At 32.5% G+C, this 20,332-nt stretch overlaps 1 protein-coding gene and 1 long non-coding RNA gene across 13 annotated transcripts in view; both read right to left on the bottom strand.

Moving 5' to 3' along the window:
• The window catches only part of LOC143076624 (uncharacterized), an 89,735-nt gene that overhangs the window by 44,923 nt on the left and 24,480 nt on the right, over window positions 1-20,332 (bottom strand). The window lies entirely within an intron of this gene.
• On the bottom strand, window positions 564-1,579 carry LOC143074818 (uncharacterized). Its single transcript, XR_012978104.1, has 2 exons — window positions 1,255-1,579; window positions 564-910 (listed from the first exon to the last, which is right to left on the bottom strand). It is a non-coding gene; the product is annotated as an uncharacterized LOC143074818 (long non-coding RNA).

Below are 20,332 nucleotides of genomic sequence, written 5' to 3'. Positions count from 1 at the left end.
TGTCCAGCGGGAAATAAATATGCATATTCAGGACAAGAACAAGTTAATGTAACATGAAAAATAACTTTACTTTTCACTTGAACCACACGCAGAGTCGGATTTTCAACAAGCTAATTCATAAAGGAGGAGTAAAAGATACCAGAGGGACATTCAAACTCATAAATCGAAAGTAAACTAACGCCATGGCTACAAAAGAAAAGACAAACAATAGTGAAGAAGAAACGTCAAAGAAATTACAACCTACAAGCAACACGCATCCCACCAAAAGCTTGGGGTGATCTCGGCAACTCCGAAAGGGAAGAAAATACTGCTTCACATGTGACAACCGTCACGTTGTTCATAAGATAACAGTCCACCGAAACGGACATAGCATTATCACTTCGAGCCAATCAATCCTTTGATCAAACTCCTTCATGCTGCGTGCTAAGCGGAGAAGCAACAAATACAAATTCTAAAGTCTCCGTTTTCATCCAGCCGGGTTCCAAACTACGACCTCTCGCACTCGGGTTGATCACGCTACCACGTATTCGTGTATCCATCAAATTCAAGGAAAGTAAACGAGATAGAAATCAATGTTTTTTCAAGAGAAAACATAATTACAAACTGTTTAATGTCAGTACAGCACAAGTAGAAAATTTAAATTCTTGAAAATTACATATTAAAGCATGCACATTATTTTGAATAAAACATAATTGTACTGTTGCTGTTGAAACCATATGTTGTTCAACTGCTAGGTAAAATAGCCACAACAAATATGATACCTCATGTATATAACAAATCAAATCAAAAAAGAAAATGAGTTCTATTAGTTCCTGTATTATAGAATAAAATATCTGTTTCTTTTGACATATATAGCCATATACATATGAGCTATATATGGTGCGTCTAGTTGTTATGTTCTTCGTATTTCCTGAAAATACATAAAAAAATAACGATTGATTTCGACCTTAAATGTTGTTGGTTGATGATCAAAGAAAAACAAATAAATATTATAAAGTAGTCAATTACCGATTTCGAGTTGAGTTTGCTAATAAAACGTCCAGATATTTTGCTCAAATGAAAAATATTTAATTTGAAAAGAAGATAAATATTTAGTTTTCTCAGTGATATTAACAAGCAAAGACAACGCGTTTGACATTTGATCCGTGAAGAGACATTTCCAGTCATTAATTCCACTTTCATTTTTTTCGATAAATATTTTGTCAAAAACTGGCGTGGATACTTTTGGTACACCCTTTGGCAATTCTACTTCACCTTTATCGTTAAACATGAACATTCCACTTGTTGAAATCTTCCAAGGCCCCGCATGATTGGATTTGTAACACAGTTTAATCTTATTAGATACTTCATCCATTGTAAATTTATAATGTAATGGCTTGGTATGTTTCCGTACATCAGCAATAAATGGTTGAAGCCAGTTCCTAATATCGTATTGCCAAATTAAGTTGCTTGGATTTGGTAAGAGATCCAAAAGCTCAGGGATTGTTTCTGTGTCATTTCGACGGAGGGAATCTACTATTTTGCTGAAAACCGGCGTCAATATCCTCATGTGTGTATCCAACATACAGAAAAGAAAGGTGAACCTGCAAAAAAAAATATTTTCATAAAAAATTCTATCAAATTTTATATTAATTTATATTTTAAAACTGTCCGCATTACGATTCTTGTATGTGCATTCTTTTGCTAATTGTTTTGACATTTCTCTGAAGCAATATTGTGACAGTCATGATAGTGGATGTATGTGGAGTATTTATATATTACACTTGATACATTATTTCAGGGACGGTGTTCCATATCATGAATTCAGTTGGTCTAAAAATACGACGGGTGTCCCTCGAGGAGCTGTTAACCGAGTTTTCCGGTGGTATTGGAGTTACTTTATATTTTTATGCCCCACCTACGATAGTAGAGGGGCATTATGTTTTCTGGTCTGTGGCTCCGTTCGTTCGTTCGTTCGTTCGTCCGTTCGTTCGTCCCACTTCAGGTTAAAGTTTTTGGTCAAGGTAGTTTTTGATGAAATTGAAGTCCAATCAACTTGAAACTTAGTACACATGTTCCCTATAGTATAATCTTTCTAATTTTAATGCCAAATTAGATATTTACCCAATTTCAAAGTCCATAAAACATGGAAAATGATAGTGCGAGTGGGGCATCCGTGTACTATGGACACATTCTTGTTATGTAATGGTTTGTCTAAGTTGTTTTACTGTTGAATATTGAGATGATTTATTTTAATCGACTTTTCATTATGATTCTCCGTCGGTATATTTTCTCGCTTTATTATATCTTATTCATCATATTCATTTGGATACAGTTATTCATGTTAATACATAATGATACGACCCTTATAAAAATGGTAGGAGGAATCACCGATCAATTCAGTAGGAAAAATACGTGTGTTCATTGTCATGATTGTATTCCCTGATTTTTTCAAAATAGGAATTCTATTATCTAACAGTAGTATGATTACTGTGGGCTATAAGATATCAAAAGTCTACCTCTTGAAATACTTTCATGTGCACCAGTAACTCGCAAAACAATAAAACATATTTATTTTTGTTTTCCCGCCAGCAGTTGTCCGCTTGAATATACAATACTGGAGGCAACGTTCCACCCTGCAAAAAATATAATTCAAACCTTAAACATGTTATTTTATTTATCTTTCTCATTCATTACTTGATGTGTCAAAACAGGAGTTTGTTGTCCACTAAATAGCTGTAGCTGACTAAAATAATTGCAAGTAGCTTGTATATATAATACTGCCTTAGCAAGTACAGTATGTCCAATGAACATACACACCAATATGTGTTATTCCCCCCTTACCGTGTTGCTTTTAGTTGTTTTGTCATCGTAGTTGTAATGTTTCCTCCCTTCTTGATGTGGTATGGTATATGCTATATTTGTAACATAACCGAATTAAACTTCGATATTAATTATGAAAAGACAAAATATTGGTTGAAATCCATGTTGCTTTTTGTATATCAAGATACATTGTATTAAGAATGTCCCAGACACCCGCAGAAGTCGACTTAAACACATACGTATGCATGTAAACACATATAAATTTTCCATAGATTTTATATTCAATTATAATGCAAAATATTCTATAAGAATACTAAACCACCGAGGCTGTACCATTTTAGTAGGCTTGACTTCTAAACAGATAACATAAAAAAATGATATTTCTTTTTTTATGTCTCTTCATGATTAACCATGAACTTAATATGTAGTTCATCCTTAAAGTGGAAAAGTAAAGATAATCGGTTTAATAGATATTACTATCTAGTAATAGCATTAGTCAGTCATAATGTGAATCTTTTCAGTCAATATCTGTATGCACAAAACTGATAATCTGTGTATCGTACTATTTCGGATCATTTCTACTGAGGGCTATTTGAAATTTTCTAGTTTGAATTGTTCTATATTTGCATTGTTGTTTTGTAATATTTATAGCTGATTATGGACATTGATTTTACTCATTGTTGAAGGCTGTGTGGTGATCTATAATTGTAATTTTTGGTGGCATTGATCTCTTGTCACATTCCAGCACTCTGCAATGGTGGTTTCTATAAATTTATCAATTATGATTATGAAATACATGCTTTTCTATTTCAAATAAATCAATACAAGTAAAGGCAAAGGCAGAGATAATCGTGTTTAAAATAGCAGAACAAATGTGTCGTCAAATAAAATAATCATTGTAAATGACATTAAAACAATGACATGATTAAACAATTCCTAAATAATTAAATTAACCTATACTGAGCCAAAAAAGTTTAGCAACACTTTTTTTTTTAAATTGTTTTTGGTTGTTTCTGGATTTTTTTTTAATAAACATCATTGATATAATCCTTAGTTTTACCTGTATTTTTAAGCAGTCGTACTTTTTTCCAGGTGATTGATTTCGCGCCATTTTAGCTTTGCGCGTGTAATTGATGTTTTACCTTCTGTACCTGTACTTTTAAGACGAAATTTAATTTGTTTTTGCACTAACGTTCAGAAACACACCATTGGTAAGAAAAACACATAAACGTTTGAAAAATTTGCATGGGGCGTCAACCAGGCCTCTCCGAAAATGACCGTCAGATGGCTCTTGGAATGGTTGATGCTTGCATGAGTGTTACTGATGTAGTGGCTCGATTTAATGTGCATAAGTCAACAGTTTATAGACTAAAAAACAGATATCAACAAATTGCAACAGCACTGGATAGGTCAATATGTCGTAGACCAAAAGCAACCATCGTCAAGGGAGGAGCGCTACATTCGCTTTACGTCAATAAGGGACAAGTTTATTGTGGCCACAACAGTAGTGCATTGACTAAGGGCAGCTGCTGGTGTGCCTGCCAATACTTAAGTGATGCCCTGAAAGCATGGTCGAGAAATTGATTTTGAATAACACAATATCTCAATTCCGCTTTTTGACCCTCTCGCGCTCCATACAAAAAATATTCTAATGAATATGCGTGTTAAACATTCATTTTGCTTCTCACATGTCATAATTCATAAAAACAAATATGTAACCCATAAAAAAACGACAACCACTGAATTACAGGCTCCTGACATGGAACAGGCACATACAACATACATACATAATGGGGGGGGGGGGGGGGGGGGGGGGGGGATGATCATGTTCGCGGGATCATAATCCTCCCCTAACCTGGGACAGTGGTACAACGGTACAACATGAGAATGTATTTTGTGACGTTTCAAAAGTAATCCGTTTTTTCTTCTTTATCCTGTTCAAAAGCCCAAATATATTTATTTTATTTTATTAAAGGAAACCGATATGCAATGACTTTGTAAACTATGCTCAACAGCAAAATAAACTGACCATCGCCATTTTTTTTAGTACATGTCTTAGGCAGCAACCATTTCATTTTCGGGGGGGGGGGGGGGGGGGGCAAACAATTGATTTTCCCATAAAACTACAAGACAAGACAAACTATTTTATTTTCTCAGTCATAAACGTGTACAATAGTAGCCTTTTTTCTCTCTCGAGCCTTTGAATGTTGATTTTAGGAACGAAACCGTATTAAAGAAAATTGTAGTATGTTTTAGTAAAAAAAAATATAGGTTGCTGTTGCTTTTTTTAACGCAATTTGTACTAAATAAAAGTATCTCCCATGCCTATCAATTATGCAATAAAAAAAAAGTATCACGCAAAAAGTAGAAAATTCTTTTGAGGCCTATTAGGTCTGAGTAAACTATGTTAATTTTCCTTTTATGACAATGCAGAGTGAACGAAGCATCTAGTAATAAAACATATCGGCTGCAAACATCGATCAATTAGATTAATCATAGTTTTAATTTTGAATACCATATTATCTTCATAAAATGACTGTGCCAAAAAAAATCGTTTTATAACCCCAGCTTCAAAGTGCGTGATTTATGACAACTTGCCGCTGGGTGTGTAAATATTAACACCGATGTGAAGTGCCTACTTCTTAAAGCTTTTATATAAACAAAATAATTAATGCATTAATTTTGTACATTTTGATTGGAATAGGTATATTAATATTTCTATCTGTTATTAAAGGATTAACCACGATTATTGAGGGAAATCCTCTCGTTGTGAAAGTAGTTACTATCATGCGTGTTAAGGAATTTTTGATTCTCGGACTATCATTTTTTTCGACATTCGATTTTTATCTCAATATGAACAATTTTGTTTTTAAATCCTGTTATTTTCAATGGGAACCCACAATAATTATTTAAAAAGTTCTTGCCGCCTCCCCCTCCACAAAAAAATGAATGGTCAATGTCTAATATAAAATCATTAATAAAATGATATCGTAAGATATACTTTAAGTTTACTCGGGGGTGGAGAGGGGGCACTTACTATGCAATGAGTGACAGGAATGGGCCCCTGGAATAGGTTAAAATTTCTTGCTACATGATATATAATAGTTGATAAATTCAAATATCAATTATGGGTTCATATTATCACTTGCTTGATAATATCAGAAGTATCTGAAACAAATCAGATGCCAGTATTTATTTTTAATGCGGTTAAACCACAGTCGACTTGTAAATGCATTAGCTATTTGTCAAACTAATTAATCTCTATTATTCTAATGTAGTATTTCCACTGATGCTAGTCATAGATGCTATAAATCCGATTATTTTGACATTTGCACCTAATTACCATATCCAAAGGTTTGTATACATGAAACACTATAACATTGATCAGTGACAGATCCAGAATTTTTCACAAGCCGGGGCCCACTGACTGCCTAAGAGGGGGCCCGCTCCGGTCCTGCTTCAGTGATTCCCTATATATCATAATCAACCAAATTTAGCATCAGAAGTCAGAGCTCATGTTTTGTCTGTTATTGTGTATATATTTATATGCCGACCCTAAATAAAATTTACTTACTTAGTACTTACTTAATCTTACGTATGAATGTATATGGGTTATATTTAGTTTTTAAAGATCATTAAAAACGAATATTTTTTTTTTTCGATTTGTTTTGTTGTAATAATTCACTACGTCAATTGATAAAAAGCATCAATATAAATACTTTCATATATTTAGACGTTATAATAACCCCTATCTAATAATTTCACTTTGACATTAGTTACATCGTTTATTGATTTGTTATGGCCACTTATATTTCTTATTTGCCGTATTGCTTCACCTATAATAAATCCTCGGAATACATGCTGTGATTGACAGCTACTTTTGTATTTCTGTGTATATAGATATAATAATTAGTTTCTTTAAAATTTATTTCAAGGTCAAGAATGCCAGGTGTTGTAAATTATCAATTTTTACAGCGGATGACCGTGAGGGCATTCTGGTGTATTGCTATCGCCTAGATTTCCATTACGTAATATTCGTTTTGGTTTTTTGAACCGATCTATAAACATGATGAAGACATCATCAAGTGCAAACTAACATTCCTTATCGCTTGTTAAAAATCCATTTCTTCAATGAATACTCATCACATACTTTTTTATAAATATTAAAATGTTTTGTTATACGTATAAACATTAAGTGAAAAATCATTCAAAATAAATATGCACACGCATGCGGTAAAATATCTCAAGAACGTTTGCAATCTTAAGCAACGATAACTCAACCATGCACTAGCACTGCACTATTATTAATATAGAAGAATAGAATGATATGCAATGAAAATACACGTAACTGTAATATACAAGTATTAATATACTCATATAACAATAATATACCTGAGTATACGGATTTGTATCACGCACTTCAATATAATAGTCATTACGGTGAGGATGAATTCCCTGTCATTAATTTATCTACGCACGAACTTGTCCAAGAAAAAAATTATATCTGCACATAAAACCTCATTTTCAGGTATAGAGATGTTGTTTTTTTTTCTGAGACAAGTGCTTCTCGGACCATTCACAAGAACTTGCGGTCATCCGATTTTCAGTATTTCAGTACTTTGGTTTCATTCTTCGAACAGAACCCTGCATAACTGGATAATTTTGGGTCAAGGGAAAACGTTACGTAGCCCTAAGCAATAAACCATACAGGCCTCATTTCGTAGCATATTATGTTGAAGTAGATTTCATATTATAACTTAAATATTTTAGTTAAATACAATGACGATGATGGCGGCCTAAGGCTCTTCACGGTTGTATTTTGTATTTGTTTTTGTGCAGTAGTGTTGTGTTCAATTGAAATAACATATATTGTATACTGAGCATGTTTAGTGAGAATATAAAAAAAGAAGATGTGGTATGATTACCAATGACACAAATATACACAACATACCAAAATGACCCAAACATTAACAACTATAGGTCACCGTACGGCCTTCAACAATGAACAAAGCCCATACCGTATAGTCAGCTATAAAAGGCCCCGATAAGACAATGTAAAACAATTCAAACGAGAAAACTAACGGCCTTATTTATGTCAAAAAATGAACGAAAAAAATATGTAACACATAAACAAACGACAACCACTGAATTACAGGCTCCTGACTTGGGACAGGCACACACATAAATAATGTGGCGGGGTTAAACATGTTAGTCATGTTAGTAACTCCGGAAATAATTATACTGAATCTGATCGTTCATGTAAATCATGAAACAAGACATTGAGGAATTAGCAGATGGGAATTTGTTTGGGTAAACTTCAGATTTTGCGGTCATTAGTTATCTCGTACATTACTTAATAACTATCATGCAATCGTTGGTCATTTTATTTTCTCAGGAGGATTGATTACTACACAAATTGTCTGTTCACTACTGCATGGCTATGTAAATATTTCTAAATTAATAAACTATGGCATGCTAAATAAATCATACATGCAGAATACTTGCAGTTTTAATAAGTTAAATATTGTTTCTAGATAAACATCGTGGTCAAATCTATAGAGACAAATAAACTTATGACGCTTGAAAATAAAAAAAAAAATCGCAAAGGCTTCAACGGAACAGTGATTTCTGCTGTCATTTTGAAAGCGTAATGTTGACTGTAAAATTGAATCCATGCATTTATCTGTAAAATACCGAATTAACAAAAGGATCAAACCATTTCTGTATTTACTATTTCATGACTTTGGAGATTATATTTTATCAAAGTAGCATTATATACCATGAGGGTATACAAAAGTATAATGTTAAAAAAATTACCTAAACTTACTAAAAACGTATAATGTGTTATTTGTTCTTATTAATTTTGTTCACTATTTCTCCTTTAACAAACTAAAAGCACGAAAAGAGGCTTATAAAGATAGAAATATATATAGTGTATTCAAACATTTATTATTCAACAAAAATTTAGAGTCCTGACTCACTAAATTTTGAGGTAAATCATGACTGAAAACTGTAACAATAGCCTTTTATTGAATTATCAATTGTTTAGCAATAAGGTCTTTAAGTTAGTCTAAATATGTATATCAATTTAAAAAACCATTCAGATTGTAGTTTGGTCATGAAACTACGGTGGCAGAATGCGGCTATGAAAGAAAAAAAAATATGTTGTTCCCTCAAGATATTATGTCGTTCCTTCAAGATGATATGTCCTTCCCACAAGATAGCTATCTCGTTCCCTCAAGATACTTTGTCGTTCCTTCAAGATACTATGTTGTTCCCTCAAGATGTTATGTCGTTCCCTCAAGATACTATGTCGTTCCTTCAAGATGTTATGTTGTTTCCTCAAGGTGCTATGTCGTTCCCTCAAGATACTATGTTGTTCCCTCAAGATGTTATGTCGTTCCCTCAAGTTATTATGTCGTTTCCTCAAAATACTATGTTGTTCCCTCAACATAGTTTTAACATTGTATTGATATTGCTATGTTGAGGGAACGAGATAACTATCTTGAGGGAACAACATAGCATCTTGAGGGAACGACATATCATCTTGAGGGGGAAACATCGTTTCTTGAGGGAACGACATAATATCTTGAGGGAAAGACATGATATCTTGAGGGAACGACATATCATCTTGAGGGAACAAGATGACTATCTTGGGGGAACAACATAACATCTTGAGGGAACGACATAGCATCTTTAGGGAACGAGATATTTATCTTGTGGGAACAACATAGTATCTTGAGGGAACGAGATAGCTATCTTGTGGGAACGATTTGAAAGATCGTCGAGTCCAGTTCGTAAAATGTATGCATTTGTTTTTTGAATGAAGTAAAGCGTTTCCGACGAGTTTTTAAATCTAAATTATTTTTAAACAATCTATAGCTCCATTCGATCATATTTTTCATCTCGATATCCCTTAATTTTATTCAATATATATATTTTCAAAATACAGAAAAGAAGATTAAGTTTTGTTGAATCGACCATGAGTATAGTATGTGATATTTTTTTCTCATTGTTAAAGACCTACGGGTAGCCTGTAAATCCTTACGACCGCTTTATTGTAATGCTTTTGCGCCACTTTGCACACAATGCAGAGATTTGTTATGTTAAATTTATGCAAAAAAAAAAAAAAAAACCCAACAACATTTAACTTAGAATAACTATTTTTATAACACTAATTTAAAAAAACGTGCATACATAAAAGTAATAGTTATGAAAAAAAAACATGTCGTCATATATTTATTCTTTACATATTGTAATATCTTCATCAGTCGTTCTGTTCATTTTTTTTAAATACTGTCCTACTGTGCCATGTCACACATCAGACTAATTACTATAAAACATCCCAAAAAGTAATTATGCTGTTTTACCATGATACTATATAGATAAAATTTCTCTGAAAAAAGTTTAATACCGTATTAAAATAATAGTTTTCTTACGCTTTTGTTTTGTATGTGTTTGATAGCTACCACAGTATTACATGTATTATGCATCATAGATGGTTGTTTAATGGAAATAGTTTTAAAGTCGAAAATAGTAAATAACTCATATATACACTAGCTTTCATTCATTTTATAACACGGATATCATTTAATATTAAACGTTTCCGGGCAGTTGACGAATCAAACCACATGGGATCTTTCTTGTGTAGCTGAATAAAGGAGTGGTGTAGTGCATACACCTTTCAGATGATGTAAAATGTAAAACCAATTGACAAGTCGATTACTAGTTATTGTATTGATATATGTCAGAGATAATATAGTTTCTCATGAACGAACGAATCATTGTAAATGTAAAATTACTGATCTTTATCTGCGATGAAAACTTAAAGCTTGTAGTAAAAATTATAACAACATTACCACATCTCGCGTCTGAGACAGTAAACATATTATGATACAAACACAAGCTATTTTATCGTAATCATAAATAAACAATTATGTATACTAGTATACAAAAATCTGGAAAACCAGATAGGTTCATTATACATGCACCTAAACTGGCCATTCGTTAAAGAGCGGAACAAATGAATACCATGTAATACTCTATGCTTATTCGTATTTATACATTAATTCATAAAAATCGTTTGTAAGTGAGTAAAACGTTTTTTAAGCGTCTTATGATGTTTATTCATGTTGTTTTTAGGATTTGCAAGATATTCGAAATCCTCTGGGTTTTTTTTATGTACTTTCCCAAAATATTTTGCCCGCTAACCCCTACTTTTATATATTTTCATAATATTATTACACAAAGTTCTATTTAAAAATCTAATAAAATCCTTGTTATTTTTTTTTTAAGTTTTTGAAAGAAAAAAGGTGCAAAATTTGTTAAATGTATGAAAAATATAGAGAGAATGATTTCCCGCCAAATTTTGAATGGCTTTTTTTTTATATTAGCTCACGGATGATTTTGGCAGTCTAATTGTTTTACCTTTATTCCTCCTTTATTCATAACCATTCTTATTTTTATTTTTACTATTGCTGTGTGCAAATTAAGGACAACCGATAGACAAATGCAATAACATCAATAATTTAAGACCTCATTTAAGATTAAAACAAAATTAAATTACATTAGACACATTTAAAACTTGACGGTGTCACCGTCAAGTTTTAAATGTGTGGAAATGTGTCCTATCGAATAAATAGAAGAGAAGAGAAGAGAAGAGAAGCAGTGGTGGATCTAAGGTTCGAACCCCCTTTTTTTTTGGACGATCAATGCATTTGAATTGGGACATGTAGTTGGACCCCCCCCCCTTTTTTGTCGTGGGTCATGAACCCCCCTATTTAAAATGGCTGGATCCGCCCCTGAGAAGTTTAAATCGGGGTTACATGAACATTACAAACATAAGCTTGGCAGTACTAGTAGAGTTTTGTATCAACATTGCTACCTTTCCAATTTAAAAACATTAGCATAATAAATATCTTTATCACGCTTAAGGACTATAGTCAACTTCATGTGCTACATTTGACTTTTTAAGATATACGCATTTAAAAGATGATATATTCTAAATGTACACACGTTTTATGCTCTTAGATAGCAAAATAATTTTGTGATGACTTTAGCCATTATTGAAAGCCCTGTCAGTAACTTTTGCAATTTAGCAATTTTAGACAACATAGACATTCTATCGTCTTTATTCATTGCAATGGGAAAAAAAGTAAATGTACTGTATCGTTTACAGTACTAGAATCACATACTATACATATGTATTCTGCGTGCAGAGGTATCAGGATGCATCTGTCTAGTTATATTTGTAAAATGTTAGAGAGCTACCATTTGATTTTTATGGGGGGGGGGGGGGGGGGGGGGGCTAGGATGAAAAATCTTGTCCTGCATTTTCTTTTTAGTTTTGATCTCTGTCCTGCCTTTTTATTTTTCACTCTATCCGGTCCTGCTTTTTTTTTCTTAGTTTATCCTGACTTTTTTTTTACATAAATTGTGATCCTGACTTTTTTTGCAAGTGTCTCATCCTGCCTTTTTTTTTTAACTCAAAACTCCTGTCCTGCCTATTTTTTTTCAAATTTCATCCTAGCCCCCCCCCCTCCATAAAAATCAAATGGTAGATCCCTTATCTAGTATAAGATAGATGCATCTGTCTAGTTCTATTTGTAAAATGTTATCTAGTATACGAATAAATACGTTGCCTTGAAGGATACTTAATAATGGACAGCTAAACAGTTTAAACTGCTACTTTTTTTAGATTTCAAAAACATGCAACTAAACGTTAAGCATGCAATTATCAGTTAATCGATCAACGTTTTTAAATAAAGTTAAACGGTGTTTGTATATTCGCTTATAATTTCCTTTATCCTGCAATCAGCCAACTATTGTACAAACAACAGGTACACTAATATTTTTGTTGTTGCTTTATTTCTACTTGTTCAAATTAATGTTCTTTTGTCCGACTTCCATATTGAACGAGCGGTAAAGCGGATATTCCTTTTATTACGTAACAGTTAATGTTTGGGGTCTGCGTTAAGCTACATGTCAAATTCTTTGAAAAATAAGGGACAAATTTTTTAGAGTTTATACAACTAAAATTTCAAGTGAATGGTGTAAATTTCAGGATAAAAATAATATACGTTTATTTTCGGAGAAAACAAATATAAGTACTTGCTAAGAGCCTGAGAAAAGCTCGGCGAAGTTAGTTTTTCGTCATGTTTCGAATGCTCATACACATAAGTTGTATATTTTCCGACAATGTACATATATCATATATCTATCACACTCGGGGGGAAAATAGATACATGCGTGGAATGAAAAATGTGCTGAAAATACACGTTTGCAATATTGGAAATTCCTTTGTGGTTTTAAGGAGTGGTAACTTGTTTTACGCACTTGAACGTAACCTTTATTGCTTTTTTTCATAAAGTGTAAATCATATTATGCGTACATTCGCCATGATAACGATTTTAATTTGAAAATAAGTTGAAATAAAATTATACATACCTGTCCCTTTTCTGTCTCATCTTCGCTGTCGCTAAATACGGCATCGGATATCATAAGCATTGAAAGAAATAAAAAGAACACATTTTAAATTAGGAAAACCATGGTGGAATTATAAAATCGACGATTATTTCAAAGTATACATCTAGACCGATGTGGGCGTGTCAAATACCGGCTGTTTTCAAGAGAAGGGTCAAATTTCTACTGTGATTGACATGCACGCTAGGGTGATAAGTATAAATTAGTGTGAACATATTATTAATTAAACACTCATTGGTAGGATATTCATTATGACAAGTTGGGACATTGTATTAAACAGTGGTGATTTTTATCTTGTGCTTGGACGTTTCAAATGGGGAAAAATAAAAGATATCATACCTGGAGGATTAGGATTTTTAAAGGTACTGTAGCTTAAGTTAACTTAGTCTTGGCTTCTGCCAATGCAGAAGAAATGAGAACGATTTTTTTTTATAATTTCACATTTTTCTAATTTAAAATTACATTTTTCAATACATTTTGTAGTTTTGATTGACAATTATTTTTAGCGTTTGGGCAATCAAAAGCTGACATCCACTATAATATTATAGCCAAAAGTGATGAAAGTTGCATTAAACATCAACAAATAATCAATCAATCTTATAATTTCAACAGTTCATTAAAATTCACTTTCAAGAAAGTACATTTTGCTTGGTTTCAGTTATTGTTTTAGAAATGTTTAATGACTTTAAACGTCATTATTCACCAGGGTGCGATAATGACCGGAAATGGTTCAGTACTGGTCATGTGTTAACGAGAAATTTTATTTTTCTTAATTGACGAATTTAACAGGTTTTCTTTTTTAGATCACCTGGCCCAGAGGGCCAAGTGAGCTTTTCCCATCACTTTGCGTCCGTCGTCCGTCGTCCGTCGTCGTTAACTTTTACAAACATCTTCTCCTCTAAAACTTCTGGGCCAAATTAAACCCAAACTTGGCGACAATCATCATTGGGGATCTAGTTTAAAAACGTGTCCGGTGACCCGGCCAACCAACCGAGATGGCCACCATGACTAAAAATAGAAAATAAGGGTAAAATGCAGTTTTTGGCTTATAACTCAAAAACCAAAGCATTTAGAGCAAATCTGTTTATCTTTGTTGGGTTGCTGCCCCTGAATTGGTAATTTTAAGGAAATTTTGCTGTTTTTGGTTATTATCTTGAATATTATTATAGATAAAGATAAACTGTAAACAGCAATAATGTTCAGCATAGTAAGATTTACAAATAAGTCAACATGAACGAAATGGTCAATCGACCCCCTAAGGAGTTATTGTCCTTAATAGTCATTTGTAAATTTTTACTAACATTTTCCACTGAAACTACTAGGCCAAGTTCATTATAGATAGAGATAATTGTAAGGAGCAAGAATGTTCAGTAAAGTAAGATGTACAATCACATTTCCATCACCAAAACACATTTTTGTCATGAATCCATCTGCTTCCTTTGTTTAATATTCACATAGACCATGGTGAGCGACACAGGCTCTTTAGAGCCTCTAGTTTCATTTTGTTTCAAAATAGTCTACTATAAAAGATACACTAAAAATAAAAATGAAGGCAATATATGCATTACCGAAAAGATCAAATCTAGAAGTTTAGTTATAGCACTATATACATGATATATAATAATGACTTTTGCGTTATAGCCAATTATTTTAACATCTAAAATAGATGTAGCAAAAAATGATCAACAATACGCAATTTGCACATAAGTTACCAATACTCAAATTATCAGTAACAGGATGAGTTTAACCAATATTTTACGTTTTTAAGGAAATGCGAATGCGAAAGCTATCCACCAGAGTTCAAAGCATTAAATTGGTAGTAAGCTAACTTTTCCTATAATCTTGAAAACTACAATAGCTAGACAAATTTAAAAGGTGAAACAATTTTTAAGAAAAGGAAGATATTAATTCATTTATGTTGTTGTAAAATTGGCATTGATGCAATTGTACTTTTAACTATATTTGACTACAAATATTTGCCTTGAAATGGGTAAATACGTTTGCTCTTAAAATGTCCGATGTAATTGCGTCCGAGATTTTGCCGTCCTAAATACATGATATACATCAATTCGCAAAGCATATATTTTTTTCTAAATATAACTGAAAGCGATCAGGTTCAAGGCTTTATAGTTTTTGTTAATACTAATCTTTATTGCAAAATTACACCTATAAGGGTCAAGCAATACATTTCGTTGACTTATTTGAATATTTCAGGTTTTAGGAGTGGATGGAGAGGTTCAAAGTGTTCAGCTTAAAGATTTCGATACACAGAAATTCTTCTTTAAAGACCAGTTCAAAGGGACTTTATTTTCAAGATCAACCTTCTTAAAGGCGTGGAATCATATCAGTGGTAAGACTTTTGTTAGTCATTGAACATGTAGAAATTAAATGGTAGCTTCCTAAGTAACACAAATAGATAAAATAAATAGATTAATTTAATTCTTGAATTTGACGGCAATGTAACAAAAAATAAAATGACCTGGGATTCAGTAAGCTTAATTTATATCTAAGATAGCTACATAGTTTGATGAAAATCCAAGTTGATTTGAAAAAGTTATTAAAAAAATTAAAGATGCCTATCTGAATTTATATAATAATTTTTATTTTTACCTATTGTAAAATTAAATTCTTTCATTTCACAGCAATAAAATAAACTACCTAATAAGCGTGAATTTTGTAAGATCAATATTTAATTTAGTTAGATGGGCTGATTTACACCAGTCAAAACTAAATTTGAAGGTCAAGACTAGTCAAGACAGGTCGAGACAGGTCGAGCATTGGTCAAGACCATTTCAGACTACACAAAGACCATCAAGTACTGAATCAGACTAATTCAGACTCTGAGCAGTTTGTAGTGTATGCTTACTGCTGATTGTGCGGTTAACCTTTTTAATATGATAAATTGAACCTCAAAATAGGATTTTATTTGTAAAAATGTGACAGTTTTGATCAAAACAAAATATTATTTTGATAGGAAACAGAGATGACAATTGAGCTCGAGTCAAAAACTTTACATGCAAACGAGGTAAGTTGAGGATGCATTTGGTGAAATTAGATAAAGCAAGAATTTAAGATTGTTACTATTACCCGTAAGAGCATTAGATAAGCCTCAAAATAAGCTAAATACATTGATATGTCATGGAGCTCATTTCGAGATATTTGATTTGTAAAAGATGGCCGGAAAAGGCTGACTCGAACTCGGTGTATATATCTGTCTGACGGGATTTATCTGACCTTCACCTCATCATGCTCATTGTCATCATATTTTAAAATGTCAAGTTTATGCGATACTTGTAGTTAGAGCTTATTCTTTAATAATTTCCACATGAAATCAGTGATTAGTGAATCGGACGAGACGTTTCAGTATGTGTGGTTAGTCAATTAAACAAAACACTGATTACTTTGATATACAAACTCAATTATTTTCAAAGGAAATGAAGATACCTGAGAATCAGATAAACATCAGATCATTGGAAGTAACAAATGTGAGTATGAAGTATGAGTATGTTTTATTTGTTTCTGCTAGTCCCATGTCGTGGATTATGAAATAATTTACTGAAACTTATATTACAAAATTGTAATGCCTTGGGCAAAGTGAATCAGTGAAATATACAATATGTGTATGCAATGTGGTCGTTTTGGTTGCTGTTTGTGATCTATGAAGCATTTCTATTTATCGGCTGTTGATATTCACGTTTAAATATGTATGCCTTACCTACAATAGTAGAGGGGCATTATGTTTTCTGGTCTGTGCCTCCGTTCGTCCGTACGTCCGTTCGTTCGTTCGTGCGTCCGTTCGCTTCATTTAAGTTTTTTACCACAATTTCACGGTCCACTGAACATATAAAATGATAGTGCGAGTGGGGCATCCGTGTACTATGGACACATTCTTGTTTGACATTATGTTAAATCGTATTTTTTAAGCTTACACTACGGCATATGATTGCTTATTGTTGAATATTGTACAGTAAAATATAGCTGCTTACATCCAAATCAATTTACGTCTATGTGATATTGTCACTAGAAATCATACCACATCTTTGTATTCCTATTTAGTTTAAAACATATCATTTTAATAAAATTAAAAGCAGCATTCAAACAGAGGTGAAATTTTAAAGATGATTACATTGTTTAAATTTTTTTCTCAGGATTTCCCAATGAACGAAAAACTAATGGGCTTCTGGAAACTGGAGAAGAAATGGTATAATGCAACAGTCCTAGAAAAAACTAAATCAGGTAAACCATGATATACATTAAAGAGAGTTTACAAAAGAACGATGAGTAATGAGTTGATTGATTGTCAGGTAGTTTTTGTTTGTTTAGGGCCACATTGTGCACTCTAGGCTATATTATAGATATAGGAAGATGTGGTATTTGTGCCAATGAGACAAGTCTCCATCCATGATTTTTTTTTATAAAAGTAAACAATTATAAGTCAAGGTATGGCCATCAACACGGAGCTTTGGCTCATACCGAGCAGCAAGCTATAAGGTGTCAGACCACCAATTACTCCCTCAAATTTAGAACGTATGTAAAAGTAGGCCTACTCGGGACAAAAAATAGTGCATTTGATGTCATTGTTTACTTAAACTACACAACAAATTTGCAGAAATGAAACTTTTGATGAAAGAGAAATATATTAAGACCATTTTGAGTCCAAATTTACTTGTCTATGAGTTGAAATTAAAAATTGAGAATTAATGCACTCCATAGTATACTAATTTAAGATTTCAAGAAAACCAGGGGTTATTTTTAGTGGTACATCCATTCGGAAGGTCTCTTCTTTCTTATATGGCTTTAAAGGTATGTCGAAAATTGGAATGAAGAAAGGTGATACCTGTACGATTCAGGACATACCTGGTTTGTAAGAGGTTAAACTTAAGATAAAAAATTTAGAAAGCTATGAAAATTGCAAAATTTGGTTGAACAGATAGGGACTTTTAATTGGTGGTCTGACACCTTTTATAACGGGCCCAAAAAAATTACTAGTGTAAAACAATTCAAACAGGAAAACGAATAGCGGTCTAATTTATTTAAAAATGACCGTTTGCATTTATTGACTGAGAAAATTGGCGTATCTGGAGAGAACACAGAGCATCACATGTCGAATCAACAGAAACAATGCACATATCATTCGAAGTAAAAGACTCACAAAGGAGTCAACATTTCGATAAAGTCTAGGGAAACATCGTATGAAAGGAAAGGTGTAGATATATTTGATTTAATTGTATATGCATAATTTGTTTTTGGTTTTCTGTCCCTTTGATTGGATAGTCTCTATTTTACAGGTTACAAAGTCGTATTTGCAGATGACAACTTAGTGAGAGTGTTAGGTCTACAGAATCTACGACAAAAGACATCGAGATGAATTCAGCTGAAGGTGTTTTGTTTAACAAAACACTTTCATATATATATGAACTTACAAGAAACTCACAAGTCATCTGATAATGTTCTCAAAACAGGATATAATAAACAATATCAACAACAAAAGGAAGCTGTATTTCCTTGTCCTTGAACAAAAGACATTTAACATCAGTCAAATGATCCTATATATTTATACATGTATACAAGAATGAACAAGGTTATATATGTTATTTAATTTATATTGGGACATTATCATGGTATCTTAATGACAAAAAAAAACATTCACATAATTAGCTTGTTTGGTCTGAATGTGCTTGTAATTTAATATGACAAACTGTATGTAGAATAAGAAGTAATTATCACACCATCAATGAGACAACATCAACGACGAAAATAAATAGATGAAAAAGTATGCAAAAATCATCAACAACAAATAGATGTGCATAGAATCGCCAAGTGTGTTACAACATTATGCACATAAAGCTGTTCAATATAGTTGCAATATTAAAACATGTAACAATGTGTCATAGAGCACTTTTTATAGTCATTAGTTAACACAATCTTAGCATATTAAAATTTATGATGATGTACTTGTGCAAGTTATTGAGTTTCATCATTAACAGAATTACTTTTATAAATTCACTAAAACATCACCACCGTTTACATACAGGATAGATATTTTCTGAACATCAACAGCTTCAGGAAAACTATTTGAAATTTGAAAATATCGATATTTGGTATTACAAATTGATTGGAATTGATTTTTAGTAGTGCGGTCGGTAGTGTCTTCTTATTAAACAACCATAGATTTAAATTCCTTGTTTGTGTGCGTTTTGTGGTTTTTGTGGTTTCGTAAGAATATAACAATCCCTTGTGTTTTTGTGGGTTCTTGTTGCTTTGTCTTTGGTTTTCTATGTTGTGTTTTTACTATTGTTTGTCTGTTGGTCTTCTTTTTAAACCATGGCGTTGTCCGATTATTTTCGACTTATGAGTTTGAATTTTCTTCTGGTATCATTTGCCTCTCTTTTAAGGAGGTCTGTTCCTAATGATGACGATTTAAAGTAAGCTCCTCGTGTTTAAAAGCAATCTGTATTCAAAACATTCTGCCTTCTTCATACGGATAACCACAAAATATTCAAACATTTTGTCAGGAATCTGATGTTCAGTAGATGTCGTTTGTTGATGTGGTTCATAAGTGTTTCTCGTTTCTCGTTTTTGATATAGATTAGACCTTAGGTTTTCCCGTTTTAATGGTTTTACGCTAGTCATTTTGGGCCTTTTATAGCTTGCTATTCGGTAGGAGCCAAGGCTCCGTGTTGATGACCTTTTTATACCTATAAAGTTTGTTTTTTTAACAAATTGGGACCTGGATGGAGAGTTGTCTCATTGGTACACATTTGTTTCATAAGTAATCAACTGTCTAAACACTGTCTAAATTTCACGACTTAGGATGACAGTTTTAGTACATACAATTATTTGATTTGCCGTAAATTTGAATCTTATGAGATTATGGGGAAATTTCCCCAATTTCCCCAATTTGAAGTCAACAATATCTAATATGAACATGATGAGATTATGGGGAAATTACCCCTATTTGAAGTCAACAATATCTAATATGAATATGATGAGATTATGGGGAAATTTCCCCAATTGATAGTCAACAATATTTTCTATGATTTGAACA

This window comes from Mytilus galloprovincialis, chromosome 5 (assembly GCF_965363235.1).
Source record: "Mytilus galloprovincialis chromosome 5, xbMytGall1.hap1.1, whole genome shotgun sequence".
NCBI lineage: Eukaryota > Metazoa > Mollusca > Bivalvia > Mytilida > Mytilidae > Mytilus > Mytilus galloprovincialis.
This window is presented reverse-complemented; position numbering and strand designations above follow the sequence as displayed.